The sequence below is a fragment of the Wyeomyia smithii genome, chromosome 3 (genome assembly GCF_029784165.1).
Source record: "Wyeomyia smithii strain HCP4-BCI-WySm-NY-G18 chromosome 3, ASM2978416v1, whole genome shotgun sequence".
Taxonomy (NCBI): domain Eukaryota; kingdom Metazoa; phylum Arthropoda; class Insecta; order Diptera; family Culicidae; genus Wyeomyia; species Wyeomyia smithii.
Genome location: NC_073696.1, coordinates 231,610,675 through 231,627,893, shown reverse-complemented (window position 1 = coordinate 231,627,893; position 17,219 = coordinate 231,610,675). Strand labels below are relative to the sequence as shown.

Genomic DNA, 17,219 nt, shown 5'->3' with positions numbered 1-17,219 from the left:
ATACTTCCAATCGGTATGGTGTTTAAGGAGAAATGGAATCCAAATTTTATTCAAACTTTCGTTCTTGTATACACTAGGCTTAACCATGATTTAGACAAAAAAAATCCTTTTCTGTCCACTACCTTCCTGGCAGAATTCCTCGTCCATAACCTTCCTGGCCGATTATTGTTGACACAGTAAAAAACGGCAGGTTTTCGCCCTTTAAAAATGGTTTACCGTGAACTTTTTGCCATTACTGTTGTGCGGTTCATAGTGAATTGTACAATGCGATTGCTGAATCCTCCTTGTTTTTTTTTTTGTAATGTGAAACGCTTCACAGATTTTGCGTGCCATCCTTGCGCAGGGGCCATGCTAATCTTCTCTGAATCGTTCCAATTTTAGTATCTGTCCAGCCGAAGCAAGGACGTTTCGACGCCGTTTTGAACAGACTTATTTATTTATTTATTTGGCAATCCGTCATGACATAGCCTGATAAACAAAGTTTCTCCAATTCACTCGGTTATTAGCTGCTGCTCTCCAATCCCTGGGACACCGTGTACTCTCCGCCAGATCTCGCTCCACCTGGTCTACCCATCATGCTCGCTGCGCCCCTGGTCGTCTTCTTCCTGCCGGGTTCGAGGCCAACACCATCTTCGCAAGGTAGTTGTCTGGCATTTTTGCACCGTGCCCTGCCAAGCGTAACCGTCCAGCTTTGGCCACCTTTTGAATACTGGGTTCGCCGTAGAGTTGCGCTTCGCCTGCATATTCCGTTCTCCTGCACGCCGCCAAAGATCGCCCTTAGTACCCGTCGTTCGAAAACTCCGAGCACTCGCAGGTCCTCCTCAAACATTGTCCACGTTTCATGCCCGTAGAGAATAACCGGTCCTATGAGCGTTTTGTACAGGTTACACTTCGTACGGGGGCTTAGTTTGTTCGACCGCAATTGCTTGTGGAGCCCATAGTAGGCACGACTTCCGCTGATAATACGCCTCCGGATCTCACGGCTGGTATCATTGTCCTCGGTTACCAGTGACCCAAGATAGACAAACTCGTCGACTACCTCGAACTCATCGCCGTCAATCGTAATGCTACTGCCTAAACGATGTCGGTCGGCTTCGGTTCCGCTGGCTAGCATATACTTCGTTTTAAACGTATTTATCTGCAACCCAATCCTCCCTGCTTCGCGTTTTAGTCTGGTGTACTGTTCTGCCATCGCCGCAGTTGTTCTGCCGACAATGTCCATGTCATCAGCAAAGCAAACGAATTGACTGGATTTGTTGAAAATCGTACCCCGCGTGTTGATGTCCGCTCGATTCATTACACCCTGTAGCGCAATATTGAATAGCAGGCAGGAGATACCATACCTGTCGAAGCACCCTGCGGGATTCAAATGGATCCGACAATCCACCTGAAATCCGCACACAGCACTGCGTCTCATCCACCGTAGCCTGTATTAATCTAATCAGCCTCCCCGGAAAGCCGTTTTCGTCCATGACCTTCCATAGCTTTTTTCGGTCGATAGTGTCATACGCGGCTTTAAAGTCAATCAATAGGTGGTGCATGGGGGTTATGTATTCACGGCATTTCTGGAGAATTTGCCGTATGGTGAAGATTTGGTCCGTCGCAGACCGTCCTTCCACGAAGCCGGCCTGATAACTTCCCACAAATCTGTTGGCTGGGGGGGAGAGGCGGCGGAGAATGATTTGGGAAAGCACTTTGTAGGCGGCATTCAACACGGTGATCGCACGATAGTTCCCACAGTCCATTTTGTCGCCTTTCTTATAGATGGAACAGATAACCTCATCCTTCCACTCCTCCGGTAACTGTTCTGTATCCCAAATTCTTGCAATCAGCCGGTGCAAACAAGCAGCCAGCTTCTCCGGGCCCATCTTAATAAGCTCCGCTCCGAGGCCATCCTTCCCAGCCGATTCATTGTTTTTCAGCTGCTTGATGCATCCATAACTTCACCTACCGTTGGGGCTGGCACGTCTTCCACATTTGTTGTACCGGCGGGATCGCTTTCTTCGCCGCCATGGTCTCCTGCCTGGGCGCCATTCAGATGTTTGTCGACGTGCTGCATCCACCTTTCGGTCACCTCACGATCGTCCGTCAGAATACTACCATCTTCATCCCGGCACATTTCGGCTCGCGGCACAAAGCCTCTGCGGGATGCGTTGAGCTTCTGATAAAACTTTCGCGTTTCCTGAGAATGATGCAGCAGTTTCAGCTCTGCAAACTCCTCCTCCTCCAGGTGGCGTTTTTCTCCCGGAAGATTTGGGATCGCTGCATCTTCTTCTGTCTATGTCTTTCCACGTTCTGACGAGTGGCACTGCGCATTTTCGCCGCCCGCGCAGCGTTCGCCTCATCCATCATCCTCCTACATTCGTCGTCGAACCACTCTTTTCGTTGGGTTCGCCCCACATGCTCGATGACGTTCTCCGCTACGCTGTTGATGGCTGTTCTGATGGTGTTCCAACAGTCCTCGAGAGGAGCTTCCTCCAGCTGGTCCTCTTCTGGCAGCGCAGCTTCGAGCGAATACGAGTAATTTTCGGCGACTACTTCATGCATAAAAAAAACAAAAATTACTGGCAAAAAGAGGAGAGAGAGAAAGAGCTTACTTGTACATACTCTCATTTCTCTCAAAGCGTGTTTACTGTGGAGTACGAGAGCCTCCAAAATTCCAAATTTTTAGTTGTCACCCATTATGGTCATTACGATAACTGTCAATACTTTTGTTTGGTGCTTCGGTGTAATTACAAAGAATAGTATATTTTTTGAACTAAAACTGCATACAGAACAAAATACGAATGCAAAATCATATCTTAAATTGGTTCAATAAATTGGTTGAATAAAAAACGCTCTACCTCAATTTAATATACTTCTTGCATCCGTGTTTTTTTTTGCTTCTGTTGTTTTTTTTGTTGATTTGTTCATTGAACGGTATAACTAGGTTTTTTCCTGCATCATTTGTGGTCTTTTTTTGTTTTTAACAGGTGCACAACTAAATTCTCGCCGTTTTTTAAATAAAACATGCATCAATTGAAGTAGATCCCGTTCCCCAGTGATGACTTCCTCCGGTTTCAATAGCTCATAATAAATAACACCGCTCTGGTCCCACCAGCTACACAGTACATCCTTTGCAGTCTGTGTATTAGACGATCCGACGACGTAGAAGCATGACCAGGCATCACATTCTTTTATTTGGGTTGCTGTAATGAATCCTTTTTTCATCACCCGTTACGATGTGAAATCCATTCCTATTTGCGGCTGGAGCATTTATTCAGAGACGAGAAAACGACGCTCAACGTCTTATAGCTTCAATACATCCCAAAGCATGCAATAGCTTAGAAATGGCTTGGCGGGTAATACCGAAGCAAGCTGTTCCTGCGTTTGACAAGAAACTGCAGGTTTAATTCAGCGTCTTCAAGGGTTTTTGCCTTTTTTACGCGGACAATCGTCGACATCAAAATTACCGTCTTCGAAGCGACGGAACCAATCACGGCACGATTGAGCAGCGTTCCCGTAATTTTTTTTCTAACTCTTGATGCGCTTCAGCCGCCGTTTTCTTTGAACGAAATGTTTTTGCCTTTCTCCTAGAAAGGTATAGCAATCACTGGAAAAACCAAAGGTATAAAAGTGGTCCCAATGGCCGAATGTCATATACCACTTAACCCCTTTTGACGAACTGAGCATTTTCTGTATGTATGTATGTATGTGTGTATGTGTGTGTGTGTGTGTATGTGCAACTTTTTTTTCCCACTCACTTTTCTCAGAGATGGCTGGACCGATTTTCATAAAATTTATTGCAAATGAAAGGTCTAGTCGCGCCATAGGTTGCTACTGAATTTCATTGTTATCAAATTTTAGTTTAGAGGTTATGTATCAAAATGCAAAAATCACGAAAAATCAATATCTCAGAAACCATATAACCGATTTTAATAAAACAGATTCCAAATGATCGGGCTGTCTCCAAAACCCTTAACTTTTCAATTTCGTTATGATTGAACATATGGTTCAAAAGTTATGTAAAGAAAAGTTATCCTGAGGTTGTTTAAACTCTCATTTTTCTCAGAGATGGCTAAACCGATTTTCACAAAATTAGTGTCAAATGAAAGGTCTAATTGCCCCATAGGTTGCTATTGAACTTCATTGTAATCGGATTATAACTTTGTCCGTGGTTGATAAAAATGTGAAATCACATAATGAAAGTAAACATGTTGACTTTCTCCTAACGATCATTGGCTAATTAAAAGGTAGAAAAGTGATCCAAATGGCCGAATGTCATATACTACTCGACTCAGTTCGACGAATCTAGCATTTTCTGCATGTATGCCTGTATAGGTGTATACGTTTTTGTGTGGGTGTGTATGTACACCTTTTTTTTCGCACTCACTTTCCTCAGAGATGATCTAACCGATTCTTTCTATCTTGGTTTCGAATAAAGCATCTATTTGCCGCAATTGAATTTCATTGTAATCAAACTTTTATTTTTGGCGCTGTGTCAGAATGTGAAAATCGCTCTTATATCTCAGAAGCTATTAACATAGTTGAATTCAAATTAATGGGCTTTTAAACCCTTAAACAATGAATTTCATAATGTTGAAACATGTGGTTTGAAAGTTATAGAAAGAAACGTAACCTGCAGACTGTTTAAAGCTCTAGCTACGATCAAAATATGTGGCCTCAACATCATTTGAATTTGATATTGTACTATTTCAATGTTTGCGGCCTTGCTCAGGATTGAAGTTGAAATAAAAAGTCATTTCTATCATTTCACTTTTTGCCTTTCTCCTATTGCCTTTCTCCTAGAAAGGTATAGCAATCACTGCAAAAACTAAAGGTATAAAAGTGCTCAAAAGGGCCGAATGTCGTATATCACTCGGCTCAGTTCGACGAGCTGAGCATTTTCTGTATATGTGAGTGTAACGCTCTCCCAATCTCACTCGATTTTCTCAGAGATGGCTGAACCAATTTCAATGAAATTAATTGCAAATGAAAGGTCTAGTTAAAAACCTATTGAATTTTATTGTAATCTGATTTCTAGTTTAGAGGTTTTATATCAAAATGTAAAAATCACGAAACATCAATATCTCAGAAATTACACAACCGATTTGTACAAAATTGATTTCAAATTAACGGGCTACTTAAAAAACCCTTAACTTTTGAATTTTATGAAAATTGAACTTATGGTTCAGAAGTTTTGGAAAGAAACGTTTTCTGGAGACTATCTAATCTCACTCATGTTTCTCAGAGATGGCTGGACCGATTTCCATAAAATCAGTGTCATATGGAAGGTCTTGTTACCCCATAAGACCCTATTGATTTTTTTTGCAAACGGTTTATTACTTTGCCTGTTATGTATAAAAATGTAAAATCCAGCTGTGATAAAAAAACATATTCCGAAGACTAGGGGGAATAGGGGCATAATGAGCACCCTAACTTGGTTGCTGATTTAAGCATGGAAAACGACAAAAATTTTAAGCTATCTTCAGTGCAAAACTTGAATTAACTATCTGTAATAAAAGGTACACTATTCACAAATTGAAAAGTTTATCGTATAATGGTGACGTGATTACACGATAAACACAAATTAGATTCATGCATCGAAAACTAGCAATCAGTCGATGTGTGGGGCACAATGAGCACCCCACTGGGGCATAATGAGCACCCACGGGATATCATGAGCACTCTTATAGAACATATCTTGAAACTGTGTAGAAGTACAATTAATGGGCCAACGTTTGTCGCGAAATGCCGTGATACTTGGCGGCTTGTTTCGTGAATGTCCCGTCGCGCCTTATGGTGGCCAATTCTGCCTGCAGCCCCTTTTTCGGACCGATACGGTCTCAAAGATTTTCTAATATATGTTTGCACCAGAATTGGGAAAGGTACATGAATTTACCTTACGAATGTGTCAAGTTATTGTCAAAACTTCAATTCAACAGATATCGAGAATACAATAATAAAGCTATTGGATAAACTGGTTGCTTGCTTCATCAGACCCCGTAGTAACGTCCATTCGCGGATGGCCAAAAATCACGAGAAGCTATTACTTGATGATGTTATGATGCTACTAGTACGAATGTGTCGAAACCGACAACTGCATGGTGGTCGACAATAATAATTTGTAATTACTACTGAATGCAATAGTATTAAAAAAATAAATACCACCAAACAAAATTCAACAAGAGGCAACACTTAAATTGTAATTGATGATAGTGGTTTTATATTTGCTATTATCCTGCTTGCAATTTCCGTTCTTTGCTTGTTCTACAGTTATCAACTCAGTGTTTAATAGCAATTTTTTTGTTTTTGATTGAGAACCTTCGAGGTGAACCAAAAACAAGCATATGCAGTTTACATGTTCTGGAATACTTGAACCACGCTTGGTAGGATGGTCACCATAGATACGAACTTATTACGTGGTATCTTGGTTTACAATATTAGTATTTCACCTGTTTAAATCATTAAAAAGGGTAAAAACGAGGTTTTTTGTTATGAACACAACTCATCAACAGAAAGTCGTGGACTAGCGAAACCACCAGCGTTTGAAAGTTCTATTATTATACTTTCATATGCTTACTACCGAATCTGCATCTACCTGCCCCTAAGAAAGATACATTGATTTGAAATATGGCGAAAAAAAAATAAAAATAGCCCATAACTCATAGTTTTTCAAACAATACGAATATAGTATCTTCCAGACAGTTGTGTATATTGATGCTACTAACAACTTTGTAGAACTTTACGAACTAATTTCATTTTTTGTCATATTGACTTACATTTTAAGTTTAGTAAAGCGGGCAATGTATGTAGTTTCGCGGGAATGCGAAGATGAACGGGAATAGAAGGTGTGACTAGAATTAGAAAAAATTTTCCCTCGTCCAGACGGGAAAAAAATTTTTTTTTCCTAATTCTAGTCACACCTTCTATTCCCGTTCATCTTCGCATTCCCGCGAAACTACATACATTGCCCGCTTTACTAAACTTTGTAGAATATAGTGAAGGCCTAGAAAATAGAAAAAAAATATGTTTCATTGAAAAATGTGTTTTGACAGGTATATTTTCAATAAAAACTCTCTAAGTCATTTTGAGTAACAGATACGAATTTTTTATCTTCGGCAAAGTTGGTCGTATTGGTTATACCAATAACTTTACCGAAGACACCAACTCTGTAACTCTGTATCTGTATTTCAGGTAAGTTTATGTAACAAGGTGTGCTCATTTCACCCCACCTAAAGGTGACCATTTCGCCCCTATCGAATTAGTTAAAGTTAACATGAGATTTTAACACTAATTATAACTTAAAATAAAAAAACTTCAATGATGGTGAAATTTGGGGTACGACCCATACTTCATATTGATGTGTCTACATACTTGATTGAGCCATTTAAACGACCGTAAAAGCTTGTTTTGTAGTGCGCAATAATAATAATTTTTCCAACATCCGGGAACCAAGTTGATTTTTTCAATATATTTCCATATTTTAAACAGACCAATCACTTCTGTTCTATATAAAGAGATACTGTAGTAACTACGGAAGAGTTCCACAGACCATATTGTATTAAAAAATGCGTAGTTTCGCATAAAAGAGGGTTGTCCATTTCGCCCAGTGTGCTCATTATGCCCCAAATCCCCCTACTTGGACTCACTCACTTTTCTCAGAGATGGTTGACCCGATTTCCACAAAATTAGTGTCAAATGAAAGGTCTAGCTGCCTCATAACACCCTATTGAATTCTGCTGTAATCGGACTGTAATTTCGTCTGTAATGTATCGAAATGTGAAAAACACGAAACTTCATTATCTTAGAAACTACACAAGCGATTTGAACAATATTGATATCAGATGAACGGGCTAGTTAAGGGTTAACTGATGAATTATGATTGATCACGTGGTTTCAAAGTTTGGCTGCCCTATATATATATTCCCTTTTTATTTGATTGTAATCAAACTAAAGCAACCGTTATGTTTTAAATTGTTAAAACAACGAAAGTCTATTATCTCAAATATTACACGACTTATTTGAACATAACTAGTGTCATACAAACGATTCATCTCTCAAACTTACAAATAACAAACTTCATAACAATTTGATATGCTGTTCAAAAGTTTTGGAAGGAAAAGAAATTCAAAGACTATTCAACACTATAGCTGCTTTGATCAATGTATATGGCCTCAACATGATTTGAATGTGGTATCGTACTATTTGAACGTTCCCGGTATCGCTCGTGATTAAATTGTTCGAAATTAAGAGTCTTTTCTTTTATTTCGCTATTTCTTGAGCACTAACATTACGTCAAATATCATATTTTATACTTCAATTACAGCATCAATATTTTAGAACCCAAAGAGTGGATATACCTTTATTGGATTTAAGCATTCATGTAAATCTATTTTCACAAATAATAAGTTTGAATGAGAAAGGCTGAGTCTGACCGCTAGATGGATTAATTTAGGTTTTACCATGTACCTCAGCTTGGTTCATCACGTTTTGGATATGTCAAAATCGACAATAACTTCAAATTTGAGTCAGTGGTTCAAAACTTTTCAACGATGGAACGTGAAAGACGTGAGATAATTTTGCACTTTCACGTTGAAAATCTGACGTAATCAAGCGCAAAAATTGCGAAGAGCCTTAAACTTCCCAAATAAACCGTAAACAGCGTGCTGGAGCGATTCGTTGAAACACTAACGCTGTATCGCGCTGATCACAGCAATCGCAGTGGAATGATTGACAAGCAGCTACGGTTAAAGTCTACAGAGCCGTTCGGACGAACCTTGGGATCACCCTGCGTGATTTGGCTAAGAAGTTCTCGGGACCGTACAGCACTGTTCGTCGAAGCTTTTGGCGTGAAGGCCTGCGGTCGTTCCACGCCAGCAAGCTCTCCAACAGGACCCTCGAGCAGAATCTCGCTGCAGAATGCCGCGCTAGGATGAGAAATTCGACGGCTGCATTTTAATAGACGATAAGGAAAATGGATTTCGCGCAGCTCCCAGGACAAAAATACCGGATCAATCATGAATGGCCAGGTGTACAAGGAACAGTGCCTCCTAAGGCGGATTTTGCCGTTCATCCAATCACATGACGGCTCGGCCTGACTTAGCCAGCTGCCACTACAGCCGGAAAGTCATAAAAAACAATTTCGATCGAATTGATAGTTCCACTGTGCAGAAGATAATGGGCGGTATAAAACGAAAAGTGCGTGAATTCAACTGAAACTCAGACAAATATTTTTTTTTGTTTTTTTTCCTTTTAAGGTCGATAAATTTGCTACAAAATAATATCCCAAGATTTTTTTCCATGTGTTTTTTTTACGAATATATGTTCCATTTTGTGCGACCAAATGTTTAATGTATCAAGCTTTATAGTCTCAAAGACTTTCTAAATGGCTTCACGCATATTTACCGTAACGTAAACAAATTGTTCGCTTTCGAAACGTGCGTGCTAATCTCGTTCGTTTTAGTCCTGGGGTCCCTCAGAGCTCCCACTTAGGACCTCTTCTTCTCATTTTATATGTAAACGACATTACCTTCCTACTGAAACACCTGAAAATACTTGTGTATTCAGACGACACGAAATTATTCAATCATTCAAACTTTCAAAACTGTTTTGAAGAATACTTTCGACGTTTTTGAAAGTGGCTTCAATAACATTTTCCTATGAAAGGTGATAAGTTTCCCAGCTGGTCTCGAGGTGCAATGCTGACCCAACAAGTCTCCGTAGGTTCGAGTCTCTACTCGGGAAAGACTGTTAGTGTCAGTAGGATCGTAATGCTAGCCCAGCAATTGTCCTGTACACTTAGCGGTTAGCTGCGAAGTCTGGGTATAATAAATAAAAGGTCGAGTTCCGAATCGGAATGTAGCACCAAGGATTTGGTTTTTTGACTTGTTTCTATCATTCTAAGCACCAAACACTGTTGCAAAACTATTAGAAGAACGACATCAAATTGTCGAATCATTTCCATGTAACATGTTGTTCTGAAGAAAATATGTAGAAAATTGTGGTTGTCATTAATTTCAATTGTTTTGAGCTTGAGCTTGACGACCGCACGTTTTATGATTGCTCCTCCGTAATGGATCTGTGCTAGTGAAGTTGTACATTGAAATACGTTAGATGGTTATTTGGGATTTATTCACCATCTTCAATGTACAACAATTCAGTAGCTTCTGCTTTTTTGTATAGATCGATAACGACGGCTACGTCTTTGTGGTCGGTTAGAGAAAGTAGGAAGGAGGGAGTTGTTATAATCGTTGTTACCAGAGACCAAATTTACCTCTGCATCTCTAAAGACTCTTACGGGAACGAAGATCCTTTTTTTCACCGTGATAAGTGACGGATGTTTATACCTTTATACCATCCCTATTACGCTTGTATCTCTTCTTTGTCGGCCCTCGTTAGTTACTCGTGCCAAGTATTAGTAATTTTATTTGCTTCATTTTATACAGCTCTGATAACATTTTTTGAAATTTAGCTTGTGGGAAGGGTACGAGAATGCTCGATAACAAACCCAGGCGTGGAAGTCACTCTAACGGTCGGATTCTACTAAGATTTGAACTCATGACTATTCACCTGTCAAAGTGGAATCCGTAACCTTGACGCTACGAGCTCTCCTGGTCCTCTATTTGAAATGTTTTCGATGAATTAATAAAAAATATGTACAAAAAAAAAATTCATACTCTTAATTTACAGTCTAAAACGTCGCTATTGTATTCAAACTTTTTCAAGTTCTGTTGTAGAAAAGCTATCAATCAATATCCAATATGCTGGAAACCAAATAGAAGGCGAATGGCAAAGGTCTCAGTAGGCTCTCTCAGGATGCTCGAAACATTGTATTTCTACTCTATGATCAGCCCTGTTTTTGTTACCGCAGGCAGCCTGCCAAACTGCTTAGTATTTTCTGCTCGTTTATCACAAATAAAAATGTAGATGCGAGCATAAATATCTTGTATGAGTATTCGAAACCACTATCATAATAATGCAATACGCTGTCCAGACAAGGTTGACGAACAATCGTATAAATAAATGAATTTCTGGCGACAGCTGACTTTCGCAAACATACGGATCATAAAACAGAAGCAAACATCATCTTCGAACGACTTTAGACACACTTTCCTTCCAAATGCTGACTTCTTGCAATCAATTTTAAGCTTCATCTCCATCATCCAATTTATTATTTATGGAGGCACATGATGATGGCGTCTTTCCGTCGAGATGGAAGTAAACTTTCGAAAAGACTTTGTGCACACTGATGACAAATACATGATGTGTGTTAGAAGGCACTATTGTACGAGCAAGTCGTTCCCAGTTGGTATCACTTCCTAGTTTATCACCATATTTTGAATTGCAAAGGTGTGGTTGAAAATTTTCTATGCAATAAAAGCCTCCAATAATTCGTAATGATTCAGCTCCGATACGTGATAACATGGGCTTCCGCCAAAAATTTGATAAATGAAAATCATTAAAATTCGCTTCACGCTGCATCGTGCCAAATATCGTTCGAAATTCTATTCAAGAAAGTACACACGGAGTGTTGCGGATGGAATTTTCAAGCATTCCAATACAACCGGAAGCCACGGAAAATGAGTTCGAGAAACCCACAATGCCTATGATTTCGCCACTTTTCCCACCCAATCACAATTCAACGCACGATAAATGTGTATTTTTTATAGCAAAACCTCGCCAAACATGTGAAAAGGGCCCATGTGCCATATGTAAACAAGCCAAATTTTCTCGTTTTTTGATCAATACAAGCGAAATATGCTCTTACCAATAAGATTTATTGATAAAAGAATTCACTCTTTATCAAAAAATCTTATTTGTACGAGTAGAATAAGCTTGTATTCATTGAAAAACGTGAAATTGTGGCTTGTTTACAAATGGCACATGGGCCCTTTTCACATGTTTAGCGAGAAACCATCTCATCTACTCGATCCGAGTTTAATTATTACTAACAAAGAAGGTTCAACACAATTTACAGAAAATCCATGACAGTCGAAAGTTGAAAGAGATTTAGTTTTGCTTTGAGAATATAATCACCATTCAAAGAAAAGTCCTTCCGCCTTTCGTTTGCTGTTTTTGCTCTCGATTTTCCAGGTCATCAGCACAGTCACCGCACAGCATCCTCCACCGATGGCAGGAGCAGGGAAGCAGGCTACGGTGAGCGTGGTGAGAGAGCAGAATCCAGTAACAGCAGGCGACCTAGTTTTCCTCCTGCGGAGAGAACTGGGTTGGGGCTTGTCTGCCAGGCCTACACAATATGCGTTATCTACGAGATTTTTCCAGCACGATTAAAGCACTTAAACTATCGTTTGTCGTATGGTTTGAAGATCTTCATTTAATCACAATCATCTGAACAACAGTTTGCCACACAGTTTTCGTGCCCTGAGTACGTGTGGCACTTTTTTCTTCACTGATCAATCAGGCACATTACCACAGACAATCCACTTTGTCGTCAGTAGCAGCGATCCTTGTCTGCTGTGTGCAATGAACGCGACGATTCTGAATGCTGGCTGCAGCCAGAATCCTCCCTTCGGTTTCAAGATGATTTTCCACGGTATAGTCGCTCTCTCACACAAAGACAGGCGCGACGAACTCTCGTTGGATGTTCCGTGGGAAATTCTCTGCAGTCTACCTAATGACGACAGCGATGATGGTATCCAGAACAACACGGCATTGTCTACCAGAAGACTAGTGTTTGCTGATGTTTTATTCGAGAAGTTCCATGAACTGAGCTGTTTTATGGGATTACAATAAAATCGTAATCATGCGAGGGAAACGTAATGGATCGCATTTATACATTTTTTCCTTAAAAACAATCAACTCGTATTATTGTTACGGCTGTATTCGCCTCTCGTTTGATAAGATTGATGCAAACAAATTTGAAAATAATATTCCAAACATCGAACGACATCAATTACGAACGTGTTCGTGATCGGATTTGGTTAGAATGAATTCATAAATATAGCGGATTGTCTTAATCAAATGTCACAGCTTAAGTAGAGTTACTTTTAATTGGAAATTGAACTGGCGAAAATCTTTTTTCAACAAACTTGTTCTGATATTTTAGATAACAATTCATACTAATGTTATTGCTGGTTATGATATTTTCATGGTCTTATACTTTAAACCGCAACGTTTTATTTTACATTTTGTCGGTAATTTTTTTAGAAATAATTAAATGCCCTTAATTTTTCAATGAGTGAAATGTAAGTTTTCGAAAAAGATGTAGTAAAATGCAATTTCAGCATTGTCTGGTTGCATTTAGCAAAAAAAAAAGCAAAAAAGACGAATAATATCAATCTAAAATTTTCCTATACGGAGATAGTCAAGCTTTTGTAAATGAACAGCAATTCTGTGATTGGTTAAAGTTGGCTTATATTGTAACAATATCGCGTTTCCTTAGTTTCAGGTTTTCGTTAATTTTCACCGCTGAGCAAAGAAGTAATAATGATAACTGACATATCACAAAATTGTCAAACATTCTATCTATCCAACAACATATTGATTAATGTAATCCATCATGTGGTTATACAGTTATTACCGTTTGAAATCGGACGGAGCATTTTCACAGTTTCATTGCCAATTTTACAGAATGTACCACAGTTTAGAAAACAAAGACGTAGTCATAAACAAACAACAAACGTCACCTTTTTCCGTATGCTTTCCTCAGCTGCGAGCCCACCGTGTTGCGGTATACAGCCAAAGGGGTGTATGTGCCGGAATGCTACTGACGGTCAGTTGATGTTGGCACTCACTCTCTCTTCTCGCCTTCTTCTCTTCTTTCGCTGCTGTCGTCGTCGTCGTCACCAGAGTACCCCAAGGGTTGCCTGTACTTCGTCGAAGCACGAACGGAACTATACGCGAGCGCAAGACGTTAGAAGTGGCACAGGGGAGAACGAAAAGAGGTGCAGTGAAAAAATCCTGTTTTTCACTTTTTGCAAAACTTTAAACCCTTAAATCAGCTTTTTTTCTTGAGTAATCACTACACTACAGCATTCCCGTTTGTACAGAATCGTTTATTCCAACTTTTGCACAATCTCACACGCCTAGAAATGATTTTACATGCACACGAAAGAACAGATTTTTCCTGTTTGGTTTTCTATCGTAGAATTGAACTAGTTGCGTTCGTTCGTAAGCGTACACTGGAACGGCAGTATTTTTCAGCGGAAAACTAACGATTTGTTACACTTAAAAGCAATTCCGCATCAATTTTAAAGCCTAAACAAGTAACAATCAACGACCGCCGGATCGACTGCGGAAACACACCCAATCACTTTGGACATCACGACTTTTCTGTGTCGCTTCGCTATCGACGAGAATGATGATGATGTTCAAACGAGTGAGCGAATCACAGGGAGGATCCCACGCATAGATGAGTGCCCTAATGAACACGCAGCAAGAGAAAGCCGAAAACGGTCAGCTAAAGAGCACACTCACACATACGCAGCAATGGGGAACTGTCGAAATCTGACAGTAATGACAGCTGGATGGGTGCACCGGTTGCATAGGGCAGTCCGGTATCGTTACGGGTTGATCAGAGGGGATTCACTGCTGTCAAATTTCATATATGTGTGTGTTATCGCAGATCAACTCTGGTCCATGACGTTTGTTGGTCCATGATGTTTGTAACTATGAACAATAATGGGGGAAAAATAGCTAAACAACATTCATGAAAGTTTTCCGCGGTTTCTCGAGTTTTGATGAAAAACATTCCAATTCTATAATATTTCACATCGATCAATTTCATGACCAAAAGGAACAAAAACCAAAACAAACACCATGTTGCCGAATATGTTGGTTACACGATTTTTGACAGATAGATCCCCCCTGGGGTTGATGTCTCGTAAATCCAAGGGGGTAAAGTCAAGCAGTTTTATCGTAACTCAAAATGGCGTCGTTTGTTTCCGACAATTAGGAGAGAGCAGCTCTGCCGTAATCTCGCAGACTGACGTAAGCGCCATTTTTTCAAATTTAGGGTTTATATGCCAATTTGTTCGTTATTCGATGACCCATCTTTTGGTATCTTTCTTTTATTTGTGACTTATTGGAACGTTGCATAAAATCAAGAAAATGAAATGACGTATGCACCATTTCAATACAAAAGAGACAAGTCACCCGTTCGTTTTTGGGCCGTATTGAAAAACTGATAAAATGGATGTACGTCATAACGTTGTATCACGGCAGAGCTATCTGTTGTGATTTTGGATATTCTACTCGATACATCCAACTCAGCGATGTTTTCTATAAGCAACAAACTCGGAGCAGCATTCCTTAAAAACTTACGCCTATCATATTTGTAAAATACAATCAGATGTGCAAAAGTGGCAAGAGCACTGATTCCTTCTTTTGTTTAGCTTCCAGAAGTAATAATCATAATTTGCAGATGGAGATAATCCTGCACCCCCTACGTTTTTGAAGTAGAATACTTCTCTCAGGAAGTACGGCTACATAGGGATGTGAAATGAAAATCTAAAACCGAAAAAAGTGAAAAATATGTCCAATTTCAAATGCTAATAAATCGGTTAGTATTCGATGGATTTCCTTCGTTCTTGCAGCAATAGATTGGAAAATCTTCTAAGATTCTTCCCAAAATAAGATAATTGTAATTTTATTATTCACACTATTGTACTATTGAAAATAGTCAAACCTTTTCAAAACGAAAAATTCGACCTCTGATTGGTCGTAATATGCTTGCTTCCCAAGCACAGTCGACAGGATCATATACCTTGCAATTGAAAACATGCTTTTTGGCTTATATAAGAGCCTGTTTCAGCTGGAGCCGCTCATAATAGTTCTAGACAGCGACAGCAGCAGTCGTCCTTCCTTAGCAGCAGCACTAGCCCTGTGGTTGGTCACCACGTCTCAGGAGCAGCGCGGTTTTTCTCAGCGTGTGTCGCCAGACAGCCATTATTCCCCCCGTGTTGGGGCAGCATGAAGATTGCCATCAGAAAATTAAATTTCGGAAATCAAAATGCCTCAACTCTCCCCTACTGTTGCTTGCGCATGCGAGGAAACGTCAAAGAACCAACGCACAGTGGGGCGACTCCATACAAAGGCTGGCCAAGCAAAAAAAGTGTCGATAAATGCGACAAAAACTTAGTATTTACATAATTTTGGGGCGCTGAACACGAATTTGGCATCCATTTTTTGTTTGGGGCCGTCCATAAAGCACGAAATTCAATTTTTTATATTTTTCGGCACTTTTTTCTTTTTTTATAGAATTATATGATCTTTGACCACTAGTAGTGCCATCGGGCGTCCTCCCCATTGAAAAAATACGTAATTTATGGACGACCCCTCGAACTAAACAAATTTTGCCTAAATATATATATATATATATATATATATATATATATATATATATATATATATATATATATATATATATATATATATATATAAATATATATATATATATAAATATATATATATATATATATATATATATATATACATATATATATATATATATATATATATATATATATATATATAAATATATATATATATATATATATATATATATATATACATATATATATATATATATATATATATATATATATATATATATATATATATATATATATATATATATATATATATATATATATATATATATATATATATATATATATATATATATATATATATATATATATATATATATATATATATTTATATATATATATATATATATATATATATATATATATATATATATATATATATATATATATATATATATATATATATATATATATATATATATATATATATATATATATATATATATATATATATATATATATATATATATATATATATATATATATGTATATATATATATATTTCTTTTTTTTTTTTTTTGAACTAAAACAACATAAGTAATACAAACTAATTACAAATTGAAAAAATCATCATCAGCAGCATCATCTTTCGCTGTGATCGCTAAAATCTCGTGTTGAATTGTTTCCAGAAAATTTGAGGTTCATTATACTTATCAGCAGGCGAAATGTCTTTCGCTGCAATTTTCATTTCTTCTAGTAATGTTCGATATTTCATTAATTCATACATATGTTATCTTCCTAATCCGGTTTCTATGGTTGCAAGAGGACATTTAAATACATGTATAACACCATGAATTGACAACTTACTAGACATTGAATTAGGTGGTGCCGCTAAAGTTGAAGGCTCCATAATAAAATTCAACGAATTTATGAATTTGAAAACCAAGA

The 17,219-nt window shown here is 38.3% G+C and overlaps 1 protein-coding gene and 1 non-coding gene across 4 annotated transcripts in view; both read right to left on the bottom strand.

Moving 5' to 3' along the window:
- LOC129731942 (FERM, ARHGEF and pleckstrin domain-containing protein 2) overlaps positions 1-14,287 on the bottom strand; it is a 152,573-nt gene extending 138,286 nt beyond the window's left edge. For 2 of the 3 annotated variants that reach the window (XM_055692343.1, XM_055692340.1), the window contains exon 1: positions 13,629-14,287. The gene's annotated coding sequence lies outside the window, so the exon portion shown is untranslated. Of the gene's footprint in view, positions 1-12,018; positions 12,619-13,628 lie in introns of those variants that run through there. The other variant, XM_055692341.1, reaches the window with a different exon arrangement.
- LOC129733495 (U6 spliceosomal RNA) lies at positions 298-405 on the bottom strand. Its single transcript, XR_008729575.1, has one exon. It is a non-coding gene; the product is annotated as a U6 spliceosomal RNA (small nuclear RNA).
- Positions 14,288-17,219: the final 2,932 nt, after the last annotated feature.